Below are 10,754 nucleotides of genomic sequence, written 5' to 3' on the forward strand. Positions count from 1 at the left end.
GCATCAAAATTCATAGTTGTGACATCTGCCCTGACTGGTCTCCCATCCGTGATCCTCAAAGTAGCCGACGCTGCAGCCTGCACTGGCTGGGCAGCAAGTAGTGGACAGTTGGCCTCATGTGACCTACCTGGTTGTAGTGATAACATAACCTCATACCCTGAGCTGGGGCGGCCTGGCGACAATCCTTCGCGAAATGCCCCTCCTTGCCACCCTTGTGGCACCCACTACCAGCCCGACATACACCAGAATGACCCTTGCCACACTTCCCACAAGTGCGGCCCTGCTGACCCCCGGTCCCAACATCGGCGGTCTTAGACCGCTTCGGCGTCGGCTACGACAGTGTCGGGGCCGACCGCTGCTCCCTTAGCTGCAGCTCAATCTCTAACTCCCGCCGTCTGGCGGCCTCCTTCAACTCTAGGAGAGTATCACATCGTTGGGTAGATACAAACTGCTGGATATCAGTCTTGAGCATACTCAGATAACGGGTCATCTGAGACTGCTCGGAAGCAAACTCTGGGCAGAACATCGCCCGCTCAGTGAACATACGGGTGATCTCCGTCACCGACTCTCCATCCTGCCTCAGACTCAGGAACTCCTGCGCCAAACGTTCCCGCTCAACCCTCGGAATGTAACGAGCGCGGAACATATCCCTGAACTGCTCCCAAGCAACAGTAGCTCTCTGATCATCAGTGTAAGCCCCAGTCGCCAGTCTCCACCAGTCCTTGGCTCTGGGCCTAAGCAGGTTCAGAGCACACTTGACCTTTTGGTCAGTAGGACACGAGCAGGTGAAGAAGCACCCCTCCACATCTGAAATCCATCTTATAGCCTTGATGGGATCCTGCGTCCCATCAAAAGCAGGGGGCTTCGTGTTATCGAAGTCCCTGTACTGAAAACCCCTACCAACTCCTCCCGCGGCCGTAGATACAGTTGATGCAGCTGCTGCGGCGGCTGTCTCTGCAAGGGCTGCGTAACGCTCATCAAAATACTCCATCATGGAGGTCTTAATCGACCCGAACATCTCCGACAACTCGGCCCAGAACAACGCAACAACCTCATCATGCAAGATCGCTCGGATCCTGTCATCCATCTTCATCTGGCCTCATCTGGCCGATAGTCTCGGGCGCTGTCAGCTCCCCCTATCCGCCCTCTCCTGATCCTGATCTCGAACCGAATCCAGTCACAAAGCGCCTAGTCATCACCATTCTCGTACGAATAATTGGGGACCAACCCCCGACAAAACCCTAGGGGTTGTGACTTCCTTGTTACGCGTATGGGTCCTGTGCTTTCAGTAGTACGGGTCCATACCACCTTTCACACCTACCCATATTTTTCCCAAGTATTATCACAAGGCCCTAATAATACACATAATCATATTGAGCACTCAAGCCTCACTGCTAAAGGAAGGCTAAATGCCCCGAAGTCGGCAGACTCCTCCCAACAACCTATCTACCCACGAAACTTCCACCAACCCTGCAGCACTAGCGTACTCTAGCCATACATAACGTTGGACCTTATAGACTTTGGAATATTTAATTCTACCCTAAGCTCCCAATCAAACAAGAACAGAACATAAGGCTAAATCAAACATTCTCAGGCTATAAGATCTTAATTATGTACGTCCGTGATGCCTACACTAGATGACTACAGTAATGATGTCAATTTCATATAAGGAAAGACCCTAGGCTAGCAGGCATCATGTATCAGGCAATTCTATCATGCAATCCCTGAAGATCCCTAGCCTAGCACTAGCATGTTGTTCTAACTTTTCACATAATCAAATAACTATATGGTATTTTTGGGTCTACTTACTGGCTCCGGCTGATCGTACACCCTGCATCCTCCTTTACTTATTTTGAAAACCATTTAAAAACTATTTTGAAAATCTTTCCTTGATTTGAGACTGGATTCACACGAATGTTCTTCCAATTCACTCAAACCAAGGCTTTGATACCAACTTGTAACACCCGAAATTTCAAATCAATTTAAACTTTGTAAAACATGTCAAGTTCATCAAAACATTACAACTTTGTTTTCAAAATATTAATTATCAGAGTTTTTCCCAGAAACATAAACAAAATAGGATGAGCCATATGATCACGCCCTTGCCTTGCCGCGATCCCCCGATGTACCTGAAATAATAAACTGAAACTGTAAGCACAAAATCTTAGTGAGTTACCCCAAAATACCGATACACGTACAGTCCACATAGCAATATCAACGTTAACATAACATATCAATCAAACAGAACAGCATGTACTGGTCTTCAGCTTTACAAGCTGAACTACCCCCTGGGCCCTCAATATGAGTCTGGAATGCCTACCGGGCCCTCAGCTCGTATCTTGAATGCCATCAAGCCCTCAGTATGAGTCTGGAATGCCTACCGGGCCCTAAGATCGTATCTGGAATGCTCCTGAGTCCTCAATATGAGTCTGGAATGCCTACCGGGCCCTCAGCTCATATCTGGAATACTCTCGGGTTTATTAGCTACCGCACGAAGCAGTACAACCTCAACCCATCCCACATAGCATGTCGACATGTAACAGATAAATGCACATACAGGTAATCAATCAGTGTCTCAGGCAGCCCTACAGATCTACCCGACTAGCATATCAGCTGGCATACATTACTCACTCAACTCAACATATCAATAACTACTAGGATATCAATTACAATGGGTCGGCCTTGGTGCCTTAGACCCCTTAGTATAGTGAGGATAACTCACCTCGTAGATGTTAGCTCGGTAAATAATCACAACTCTCTGATCACGCGCCAAAGACTCCACCACCTATTACCATAACAAAAACATACTCATCAGTCTTCAGAGTACTCTATGACCCACTCGTTAACCCTGGTCAAATTCAAAGTCCTTGGTCAAGGTCAACAGTCCATGTTGACCTCAACTCGCCGAGTCTACTCGGCTACTCGCCGAGTCCCTTGAAGCATATTCCAACTCGCCGAGTCATTGGTGTGACTCGTCGAGTTCCTTCGAATCTCGATCAAACCCTAGGGCCACCCGTCGAGTCCCCCCCTTGAACTCGACGGATAAACACGCAACACATCTAGGTTAAAACTCATCCGACTCACCGAGTTGTTCATCAACTCGTCGAGTCTCATGGCAATCTTCATCGGACTCGCCGGGTTGTTCTTACAACTCGTCGAGTTCACGACTTTATTCAAACGACTTGTCAAGTAGCCCTTGCGACTCGCCGAGTCCCTTCAGTCCTTAATCCATACAGACCCATTTTAAGCCATGCAACGACTCCAAACCACAGATCCAAGCTCCTAGGGCATGCCTTTCACGTAAAGTTGCAAACTTTATGTGCATGCATGGCTAAAAAGGTTCTTAATGCCCAAAACTAAGCTCTTAATGGGTTTTATGCACAAGGGAGGCCTCATTCACGTCCAAAACAGGGACTTTATGGATCTATAACCCATAGAGAGTTCAGATTTGAAGTTACAACTTCAGATCTTGGCTCATACTCCCGAAAATGACTTTACAACCCAACCAAAAACCTTAATCTCCAACCAAGGAGGTTTAGAACGAAATAGAAAGGGCTTGATACCTTCCCAAGAGATGACAACTGGAGTAAATCTGGATTTCCCCCAAGCTCCTTGCTTCCAACCACTTGCTTCCCAAGCTCTTTTCCCCCAAAATCCTCTTCCAAGGCTTCAAACACACAATGGGCACACACACACACGTATTAGGGTCTTGTAAGAGGCTGCAAAGAGGCTGAAGGGGGTTTGTGTTCCCTTAAATAGGGTGCACAACCACGAGATTTAGGGTTTCCGCTGCCAGCTCCTACTCGTCGAGTCCCTTCTTGGACTCGGCGAGTAGATCATTAAAATGCGTGGACCAACCCGCTGCTATTCGGCGAGTAGGACAATCAACTCGCCGAGTAACCCTTGAAACCAAGAATTTACACATTAAAATCAATACCTGAGAATCGGGGCGTTACATAAGTAATATGTGAACCCTTAGATTTAAATGGATGGTATGGATTATCAATACATAGTAGAATCTCTCTCTCTCTCTCTCTATATATATATATATATATATATATATATATATATATATATATATATATCCAAGCCTAAAAATCTCTAACCCTAATATTACTCTCATTCACAACCAAAACCAACCCAACAATCAATTAAAAAATAATTTATCTCTCTTCCACCTATAGAACCCAACTAAACCAACTTTTCACACCCGTTAGCAACTCAACCCAAACCAAACTTTTATATTATTTATAATTGAATTTTATTATATTATACAATCTAAATATTATACATTTTTCAATTTATAACCCAATTTTTTCTACTGTTTTAAGATTATATAGACAACATAAAAAATTATAAAAAAAATTCTTAAAGTATATTAATATTGGTCTTTATTTGTAGAGAAATTTATTTTACATATTTTAATGTGTTTTGTTTATTTTTGTAATAAAAATAAAATTAAACTAATTACAACATAATGTTTAAAGTGCAAAAGAGTCATAACAAATAAATAAATAAAAGAGAAATGAAAATGACAACTTGAGATTTGGTGACTGGGTTGGTTTTAAAGGATTTTTTGATTTTTTTAAATTGAAATATGGCAACCAACCAAGCATTTGGTTGCCAATGAGGATGGTCTTTGAGCAGCACCAGCTGTCATCGGAATTACAACCCGCCGCCGCCAAATCCTACCGCTGACATAGCATATCTCGGACCATCATGATTTGAAACGTCGTAGCACATCCCCTACCGCCGAAACCCTACTGCCATTCCGACGTCGTGTACCACCGTTAACATTAGTCGCTAATATTCCTACGTCATGTACCTCTCCTGGAAAACATAGTCAGTGACATTCACTAACGCTTCTGGCGCTAAAAACGATGATGTTGTTCCTCCTTCTCAGCAAAAATCTTCTCTGACATCCTGTTTCAGTCTTCCTTCCATCATCACCATCATTAAACATCATTTTGATAATATTTTTCGGATCACAAAACTTCTCTAATCAATGGTGGTATGTTTATCACCCGGCTAGCCAACTCATTTGGGTTAATGACCCGTGGTGCATGGAACTTTATGACGATGATCCCTACGCCTCCATTCAATCAAATTCTTTTCCGGCGGGCCAGGATTATTGAAGACTATGGTGGTGGTCATTATGCTATCCCGCATGATGATCCGGTAGTTGGTCCCGAAGCACCGGGAAGGAGGGTTCGTTCGAGGAGGGAGCGGGATGTGGAGGAAGAGCCGCTGGTGATTCCGGTTGATAATGAAGAGGTACCAATGGATTGGTACAATGTGGAGATGAGGAGGCTACAAGATCAAATGGCGCGGGGCATTAATTTTAGCAATCAATCACATATCCGGCTTTTCGATCACTTCAACATACCGCATATTGATGGCGGTAACTTTACGTACATTCCATCATGGGACGAGGTGATTAGTGCAAGGAGGAGTGGTGCGGGAGGAAGTGGAACAACAGCGGATCAAGACGAGGAAGATGATTAATCTATTTGCATTTTTATTAGACAATTTTCAATTTTTTTTAATTTTCATGTTTTTGTTCTTTTTATTTGGTTTGTTTAAATATGTTAAGAATTTCTTTTTACTGTTTTGTTTAATGTGTGTTTGCCTTGATTATTTTTCAGAATTGAATTAGGAATGCTTGCATAGGAGGGTTAAAGTTATAGAGTCAAAAAAAGGTTATAAGAGTGATAGAGAGTCAAGAAAGGGAAGCGTTAGAGTCAAAGTATTGAGTCCGGTCCTTAGGGACATGAGCAAGTGAGTCCAGAAGTGAGGAGAAAGTTTTGAAGATTTATTGGAGGCTGGAACAACTGCAGAATCCAATTTTTTTCGTCCAGCGGGCTACTCGTCGAGTGCACTAAACTGACTCGACGATTCGCCTTGTATTCTTACACATATGAAGATGTCCGCGCTTATACTCGACGAGTCACATATATGACTCGACGAGTCATTCATTTTTAACCAAAGGAGACTGCTGATTTGATGCTGATAAGAGTACCACTTGACCATTTATTCTTCCTATATTGATTCTTGAAGATCTTACACTGTTTTTCCGCGTATTTGGAGCGACCCACACGAGATTTTGACACCCAAGACATGGATGAGCTGTTCCCTTGTCTAAAGTCAATTGAAGTTGGAGCTAAAATGAAAGTGACCAGCCTATCGACTGCTATCCCAGGGGAGTTTGTTCCAATTCTCTCTTTATTCTCTTTTTATGTTTTTATCATACATAATATGCAATGAGGGCATTGCATAAAATAAGTGTGGGGTAGGGGGGTGGTTACATATTAGAAAATTTAGAATCTTAATTTAGGCTAATTTTTTAAAAAATTTTGTTGCATACCAAAAATATTACTTAGGATTTAATTTAATTTTTTTTGGTAAAAGTAAAATTAGGATTCCATGTTAGAATTGTGTTGATAATTGCATGAAAACCCAAATGTTTAGTTGAGCCTATATACGTTCTAGTGCATTTGTGGCTTCCTTATTCCAGTGAAATCATGGGACAAAAACACGACCCCGCTCGGCCCGAGGGATGCAATATGTTTAGCAGCCTAAACCTGAAATGTATCAAGGAAAATTGTTATCGTTAGCCAATAAAGGTTGAGATTGAGCGCCCTGCTTAAGCATGTAGGGTTTTTAGTGAAAAAAGTGAGTTACATGTTAAAAAGAGAGAGAGAGAGAGAGAGAGAGAGAGAGAGAGAGAGAATTACAAGAAAAGTTTGAAGAATTTTTGGAGCATCAAAGTCAAATATGAAACTAGAAGATCAAAATTCCAAGAAATTCAAAAAGTTGAAGATACCAAAAATCAATCAATAAAGGTGGTGAATTCAAAGAGATCAAAGATCAAATTATCAAGGAAGTGAAGAATTCGAAAAGAGCTCCATAGTGGTATCGAAAAGTGTAATTCTAGATTATGTATGCTTGGGTTGCTCAATTAAAAACACCTTGAGGGTAAGAGGTTTTCTGCAGATGGATTCAGAGGGTTGCATAAAATGAACATAGTTCGGGATGAGTGGGCAAGTGTTTATGAGGATTGTGAGTATTTGGATTATGGGAGATCCTTAGGAAAAATTTTAGACATAAATGAATGTGTTGCGGTCTTGGCATAATGGTTGGGTTAGATTGGAGTTGTCATATGTGATTCTAATGTTTTAAAATTTAGTTTTGCTTGGGGGCAAGCAAAAGTCAAGTGTGGGGTATTTTGATATGTGCATATTTAGTTCATATTAAGTATAGATTTTTATTCCTTTATTAGCTAAATTATTGCATTTTATGGACAAAAGGTACTTAAAAGTGTTTGAATTATATTTTCAGTCCAAAAATGGAGCTCGGAAGCAGAAGGAAGCGGGAGAAGCAGTTGAGAGATCAAGAATGGAACAAAGAAGAAAAACACCAAAAATAACACCTACTCGGCAAGTAGGGTCGACTACTCGGCGAGTCTGATCGAAGAATCGAGAAGATAATGACTCGGGATCCCAGAGACTTATCATAATACGGGGACTGAGAGATGGACTCGACGAGTCGCCACCTGACTCGACGAGTCGAATCGTATATATAAAGATAACTCCTCAGAACGATGGAGGAAAGTTCTGGAACGATTCAGAAGAGTTTAGTTGCGATTGAGAAGGCAGAAAAACCCTAGAAGACGACGAGAGAAGCTAGAATTCAATCCCGAAGAATAATTGAGGCAAAATTTCATCATTCCACTTATTCTTTTGTTTTATCATTATGGTTAAACAATTTGACTTTGTTTGTTTGCTGTTATTTACTTCAATTATGAGCTAAAACCTTCAGACTTCTGATTGGGGATACAAAGTTGACAATATGGTTTGATTGATCGGTAAGATTAATTCTAAAGTTGGTGAATTTTTGTTATTTTAGCTTGCTAAAGAACCTTGTGTGTGAGTAATAATTAATTTTTTGTTAATAGGAAGATAATTGATTAGCATGAACATCTATTGATTATTAACCTCATATGCTATGTGATCACTATGCCATATGTCTAGGATTAATGAATATGAAACTAGAATTAATAAGAAAATTGAGTAAATTCATGTGCAAGCTTGTAAGATGACCATCAAACAATAAGTTAATTAAAAGAATAAATTAGTTAACTATTGCAAGTCTAACTTAACCCGAATAATTAATCTAGTAAATTTAATTAAATTAGACAATTGGCCACTATTTAAGTTAGTTTATTTGTTAAGGATTAGTGTAGTGAATACGAATCTAATCAATTGAATCGGTAATCGACAGAAGAATTAATCTATTGCACTATTACCTTAAAATCAACCATATAGTCAATTGAGTTGAACTAAACAGAAGTTCCTTCCCAATTGTTGAATCTAGTTAAGTCTTTATTTTCTAGTTCTTAAATTAGTAATAATTAGTAAGTTTCTAGTCTTGTAAAACTAGAGAAACCCCATTCTTATTTATTAATTTAGATAAAATTAGTCTTTAATTTTAATTTGCCGTTCCCTGTGATCGATACCCTGCTTATTTAACTATACCACAATTGATAGGTTCACTGCCTTTTGTGTGTTATTTGATAATTAAAAGTAGGTTTAAAACTAAGTGAGTTTGCACACATCAATGTGCATGTGTATCGTTGTTTATATTCTATGACATTTGTGTATCTCTATGTTTCTGATGTGTATGTATAAGATCTTATTTGTTTGTTTATCTTCTTTTGCAAAAGGGTTCTAAAATCTGGTTTACGAGAGTTTTTAGATATTGATGATAAAGCAGAGTTTTCAGATATTAATTGAAAAGACATTGAAAAATGGTTTTCATATATGCAATTGAAAAAGAATTGAAAAATGGTTTTCATATATGCATCCGAGAACTTTTTCTACGGTGTATTTTGTCTCTGTTGAAATGTATTAAACTATTAGGAGAGTTTTTAGATCCGGATACAAAATATAGTTTATAAATCTGATGAAAAAAGGGTTTGAAAACATATATTTGTTTTGTAGAAATGACAACAAAAATATCAAATATGATGTTTTTTTATACCGTGCAATTGTTTTATGTTAAGTTCTAAATCTTTTGGGTTGGTTGACATGATATGGAAAATCTATTATAACAAGTGAAGATCCATTTTGCCACATGTCAATTTTTCATAAGTTTTGACACTTGTTATTTTGTGGTATTTTTAAATAAATAATATCCACTTGTCAATTTCTAGGTTTTTTTAATTTTTAAAATTAAAAAGTCACATAATATATATAACTATATAAGTAATGTATTAAATGTAATAAATATGATCTTAAATTGCAATAAATATGTTTTTTCCTTCTTTATTTTAAAATTTAATTTTAAAAATACTTAATGTTTACATTTTGATATTTAATTTTTTTAATTAACCCATGTAATAAATATGTCTCACACCTAGTTTTTTATGAAAAGAATAGTTTGAAGACGTTTAATGGAATTTTTTTCTCCATTGATTCTTGATAATTAGTGGTTTGAAAGATAAAAATACAAACAAATAAGAGTCTAATTTGGTTGGTTGAAATTATAATTACTATATTTAATTTTTTCTTATTTTTATTGTTTCTTATAATTTAATTTTTAATTATAATATAGAGTTATTATCTTGTAGTAACTGAATTAGAGTTTAATTAATTAATGATTTTAACCTAAGTGAAAGTTGTTTATAATCACCTGTTGTAAGAAAAATGATAATATTTTTTATACTTTTTAATAATTAAAATATATCATATAAAAGTAAAAAGAATATCCTTTTAGAAAAATATCGATTTAAAAAAAAGGTTTTGAGCATATATTTTTTAATAGTTGAAAGATTTTAAAAATTTTAGATTTATTTAAAGAAATATAATATAATTTGTGGTTTTTTTATTCTATTACTTTAATCACTCATAATATTTTAATAATTTTTTTAGCCACATTTGGTATGTCATTAGGAGAGGCATAGTCATTGGGGGACTTAGCTAGTCGTTCATGGGACTCGACGAGTCAGGGTATGGTTCCTCAACCCTTTTCTGCTTTCATCGAACTGGTTGAGTCCAGAAGAGGAATCAACAAGATAGATGTGAATTTGGGCCTGGAAAGCATGGCAAGTCCCAACTGCATGAAGGCGTACTCGACGAGTTCATAAGGAACTCGATGAGTCTAGGGCTAAATGTATCTTCTTGCATGAAGTAGGACTCAATGAGTTCAAGGATGAACTCATCGAGTCAGTTGTTGAAGCTCCTGTCTTTGTATGAAGTAGAACTCGATGAGTGCATGCAAGACTCGACGAGTTGGATCGAGGTCTTAGTGTTTTGGGGATTTGGAGACTCAACGAGTTGTTGGGACAACTCGGCGAGTCGAGTCAACCAGACGTTGATTTTGACCCAGAGTTGATGTTGACCAAGGTGTTGACCTTGACTTTGGCTTTGACCTGAGTAACCCTTGTAAGGGTTAAGAGTATGTAATGGTAAATTAAGGAAGGTTGTTATGTGTAGGAGTGAGAGGAGTTCATCCCGACATCGAGGACATTTCAATTACTGCATGAAATTGAGGTGAGTTACCTTCCAGTAGAAGTGGGTCTAAGGCCACAATGTCGACCCACTAGTAGAAGCTTGTAGTTAGATGATTATATGTGTGATAATTGTCTGGTATGCCATTATCTGTTATGTTTTATGTGCCAGTATGTTATGATTCTATATGGTAGTGGTAGGGGTGAAATAGTCCTCGATATCCGGTTGAAATAGATCGAAGGGGAG

Source organism: Lactuca serriola, chromosome 8 (genome assembly GCF_051521515.1).
Source record: "Lactuca serriola cultivar US96UC23 chromosome 8, Lser_US96UC23_V15, whole genome shotgun sequence".
NCBI classification, from domain to species: domain Eukaryota; kingdom Viridiplantae; phylum Streptophyta; class Magnoliopsida; order Asterales; family Asteraceae; genus Lactuca; species Lactuca serriola.